Here is a 5,404-nt window from a genome sequence, read left to right as displayed (position 1 = left end):
TTTTTTTATCACAAATGTACATCAAATATTCATGATAGTCCATATAAAGTATACTTAAATGGACTTATGTACTCGTACACAGACATGTGAATGTAGCTTTAACCTTTCTAGAAACTGAAGGATCATTCATACTGTCTAGAGGACCCACAAGATGCAGAAAAAAATGGAAAAGACCTCTGGCAGCGAATAGATCACCTCCAAAAAGACCTGAAAAGCACAACAGCAAGGGAAAAACGAGCAAAGTCCTGCATCAGCAAACTTAAAGAGAGTAACCTGCTGACCGCTGAGCTGGAAGCAAAACTGGAAGCTTTTAAGGGTATGTCTTATTGTTATTTTAATGGCCATCTCATTAATTTTATTAAAATGACATTTAATTTTCATTATTATAGGTGTTTTATGAACCTATTAAATTATAGAATGGTACACTATTCTGATAAGCTTGAGATCAAAATCCTAAGGCTATTGTAAACTGTCTGTGAAATTTGCCAAATTCCTTATGAAGAAAGAGAATATATTCTCTTTATTATATTTTCCACATTTTGTCATTATGGCGTTTATGTTTAGAGTCAACTAATAATTTTCTATAAGTATTGTGACTGATGGCACGTGCGGCATTATTCCACTTGCATAGCCACTGTGCGCCCCCCTTCATGTTTTAAATAATTTAAAATTATGTAAATGATAATGTTAATGAATACAAAAGCCTATTTTCAGACGTATCTACTGTAATCTACCTCATCATACAATGATTTATCAGGAAAAAGGGTCTAGCGACGCCCCTGATTTGAACAATGAGGATGTAATATGAAGTGTGTGTGTGTGTGTGTGTTCTGGGAAGAAGGCACCTGTTCCCTCATACACACTTGTTTCCATCCCCTAATTACAGAAGAAAGAGCAGGACTGAACTGAGAGTTATTGCCCAGCGATACACACACTTTCATGGCTTAGTGGGTACAGTTCCCACCTGTCCTGGGGTTGATCCTGAGCTATCTGTGTGGAGTTTCACATGTTGTCCGTGTAGGTTTCATCTGGATTCCTTGGTTAAAAAAAAAAAAAAGGCATGTTTTACTTTAATAAATAAAACAGAGTGTGAATGTGTGTGAGCATGGTTCCCTGTGATGGACTGGTGTCCCATCGAGCGTGTATTCCTGCTTCATGCCCACTGGAGTGTTACCAAGGTACAGTCCAGATCCATCTCAACTCTGACCAGGATACAACGCTCACTGTAGATGAATGAGATGCATGTCATACTTTGTATTTGTTTTCTATGATCTACTATTATTAAAATTATTCACCTAAGCACAATTTTAGTCTTAAGTAAATTATGCCTGACCTGGCTTCCCTTTCGTGTGTATTCCTTCCTTGCACCCACTGTTGCAGGGTTACTGAAGATAAATTAATGAATAAATGAATGAAGTTCTCAGAGACTGAATAAGTAAAGTGAATTTGGCGATAAATAAGCTGCCAACTAGAGGACTTTTGCTTAACTTCTGGAAAAATGATGAGCAAAAAGCCAGTGGGCCAACAGCAGCCCCGAACCCTCATACTATTGGACTTGTACATGACGAAGTATAATAAAACTGTTTGGGGAAAATGTATTAACACACAAATCAAATTTAAATATTGAATTAGTCACAACGTACAATTCTGCCTTCAAACTTTAGAAATCTTACAGCAACATCCTTGCTGTATTTTTTATATATATTTAATTTAATTAAATACTTTCTCTTTAAACAAATAACGTTACATTTATAGAATTTCAAACATTTAAAAATAAATTTCACTACATTAAAAAAAAAAAACAACATTTTCCTCAAACACCTTTACATCATTCTTTATTTCAGGTCGTTGTAAAAAATAAACCGATTTTGACCTTTACTTCAACCAACAGCTCTTCAGATCTGTGAGTCGACTCCCAACTTTATCATCACAAAGGCAATACAAAAAGATTCGATTCAAAGATCCGATTCAGGGAGATCCATCTTGTTGAGTGAACCGACTCGTGATTTTTTTTTAAACCTTCTAGAAACGGCAGAGATGATTGAGGTAAAAACTTTAAACCGGTTAATACTGTTTTTTAATACTCCGTTAGCGTTTTCTGAAGTAAATGTACTGTTAGTTATTTATATTTGGTTTGATAAAAATATTATCTAGATTAAAAAATATATTACCTCAGCAGCCAAGCTAACTAGTTAACTTAGAAAAGGTATTTAGCAAAGGTGCTCGTGATGAGTTTCACATCATCATTAGCAGTGCTGTCCTAAGGGTCAGAGAGTAAATTATTATTGTTTATTTTACTTATTTTGTTTCATGACTTAAAATTCTGAGGTAAAAAAAAAAAATCCTGTCAGGTTAGCTCGCGTTAGCTAAAATGCTAAGGTTTTTTTATTATTATTATTATTATTTTTTTATTATTATTATTATTATTTTTATATAAAGCTGTTTAGTGTGGTGTAACTGTTTTGTCATGCATGTAGACCTGGGGAGCGGGGGACACTTTAGAGGTAACACAGGAAGTCAGGAAAAAAGGTACATGGTTGTGGCATGTGGCGCACAAGGTTATCATTAAAGCACACGGTTTAAACGGTACGCTATCTCTTTATTATTCCACATTACCAGAAATGGTAATGTGACATTTAGTGCGTTTTATACTGAAGGGTGTCATCATGGTTACGGCCGTCTTGCGCTGCATGACGCCACGTGTTCCAGGTCTGAATGAATGTAGATCCTGATACAGACCAGAAGAAGTAAATAAATAAATAAATAAATAAAATAGTGTGGGTTTTTTTTTTTTTTTTTGCTTTTATAATCATATTAAAACTGTGTTGTGTTTCTTTTTATTTTTTATTATATATGATAAATAGGTTTAATGTTACAATTGAGTGATTAGTGAACTGTTAGAGATTAGTTAATGGCTATGAATAAGACGAGGCATGACAGTGGCCTTCAGTAGTAGAGTGAGACAGGCTAGATGTCTGGGTCAGCATTACCACAGACAGCCAGAGAGAGAGAGAGAGAGACAGACAGCTCCAGCTGTAAATATCAGTTATATTAGCTGCTTTAATCTGTGTTTCTCAGCGCAGTGAACATTTAAGGAGGAATCAGTGACGGTTCGTCCTCCAGCTCACTTTCACTTATCTGTAATTAAAACTCCTGATATTTGGTTTTCTCTGATACAGGATTTCCCTCCGGTCCCCTATCTCACCACCGTGTGTGTGTGTGTGTGTTGATATTGGTCAGATTGGCAGCATCATAAGGGCCCCTTTGTCTCGTCGCTAAATTGAACGGTTGGCATCAGTGCTGTCGCTTCTGATTGCTCACAGGTAAAAAACACACACACACACCTCTGGGAGCCGGGAGAAAACACACACCGCTGGGAGCCGGCGGAAAACACACACCGCTGGCGTTTGACCTTTCTCGGGACTCTTGTAGCAACACGGCTCGGCTTACAGCCCGTATCGACTTCCACTAAAGCTCCGGCGAAAGCTCAGTGCGGCCGAACTCGGCGTGTATTCCCATCTTTAACACTCGTTTATGTCTTCAACATTGTACACGGTGTAAGCGTGTGTCCATCTGACCAGCTGCCAAACAATTTCTTTGAGACTTTTAATGCCTTACCTGAGGCAATAATGATTGATTTTAATTTAATGCCCACCGTTGTGTACATGGAAACACACACACATTTCCGAAAAGCTAACCCCATCCAAATTGTTCTAAAAATCCCACAGATACTCTGGTTATAATTGTGTTACCTTACCTCCCTGTGTGAAACTAACCTAAAACTAAACCTAAACCTAAACTACTGTTTAGATGAAAGCCTTTATTTGTCACATATACATTACAGCACAGTGAAGTTCTTTTCCTCACATACCCCAGCTTGTTAGGAAGTTGGGTTCAGAGTGCAGGGTCAGCCATGATACAGCATCATGGAGCAGAGAGAGTTAAGGGCCTTGCTCAAGCGCCCAATGGCAGCACTTTGGCAGAGCTGGGGCTTGACCCCCGACCTTCTGATCAGTAACCCCGAGCCTTAACCGCTGAGCCTCCACTGCCCTGTTTATTTTAGAACAGAGAGCATTTGTAGGTGTTTCTGTGTGGACAGAACATTGCTAAGTAGGAACACAACAGCTGCAGTGACCAAACACTACAGGAATCTTGATACTATTAGTGCTCTTAGCGTTAGCAATCTCCGAGTGGCACACCCCGATGGTAACCAGCACGGGCGGGCCGAAGGTTTCCCTTAGCTCCAGTAGCAGATCTACGGCTCTGAGACTGGCACCATGATGTCAGTGCCAGTTATTCGCCTGTTTCATCTGATTAGCAGTAAATATCCAGGATTAGCCATGCTAAGCTGATTTGTGTACTTCACACCACTGTGCTAAAGCTGCGCTAATTCCTGCTGTGCCATTCAGCGCAGGCCTCACTTTCACTCAGGGGTTCAAATGTGTGATACCCAAAAAAATCCCCTCCTTACATCATCATCATCGTCATCTTCACCAATGCCAATACCCACCCTCAGTGCATAGGGTGTGTGGTTTGGGACACGCCCACTGTGGACTGTTGATGGTATTTATGTGGACTATATAGTGCATAGGGTGTGTGGTTTGGGACACGCCCACTGTGGACTGTTGATGGTGTTTATGTGGACTATATAGTGCATAGGGTGTGTGGTTTGGGACCCACCCACTGTGGACTGTTTGTGTTTATGTGGACTATAGAGTGCATAGGGTGTGTGGTTTGGGACACGCACACTGTGGACTGTTGATGGTGTTTATGTGGACTATAGACTGCATAGGGTGTGTGGTTTGGGACACGCCCACTGTGGACTGATGATGGTAAGATGTCTTGGAATCTCAGTTCAGGTGAGGCTCACACAGTGTCAGATACACACAAACGTGAATGTGTGTGTGGCTAATCCTTCAGCCAATCTCCAGTCTCAAACACACACACACACACACACAGGTAACACACTCTGACGAGCTGGTCACACCAGTATTATGTTTAATGTTTGGCCCATTAGTGTCTACAGTTTCAGAACTGAGGAGAGAGATGGAGAAAGAGTGCATTGATTCCCACAGGAGTTAGCACAGAGCACTATTAGCCACTTCTACAGGTCAGTGAGCCTCGGGCACGGAGCCTTACACACACACACACACACACACACACACACACACACACTGATGCTTCTCTGTTTTTAGAGTGTCCGTCCTGTGTGTGTGTGTGTTGTATTATAATCTGTGAAGCAAACACTGCATTTAGAACTCATTCAAACTGATTAAAAAAAGCTTCATAAATAGTTTTTGTGTGTAAATGAATGCCTGTGATTGGCTGGCTCAGATTAAAACCACATATCAGTGGGCGGAGTTAAATCTGAACCTAAGACCAAATTGTTCCCTCAAGAATTACA

This window comes from Ictalurus furcatus, chromosome 7 (genome assembly GCF_023375685.1).
Source record: "Ictalurus furcatus strain D&B chromosome 7, Billie_1.0, whole genome shotgun sequence".
Lineage (NCBI taxonomy): Eukaryota > Metazoa > Chordata > Actinopteri > Siluriformes > Ictaluridae > Ictalurus > Ictalurus furcatus.
The sequence above is the reverse complement of the archived record's forward strand: the minus strand, read 5'-3'. Positions refer to the sequence as shown.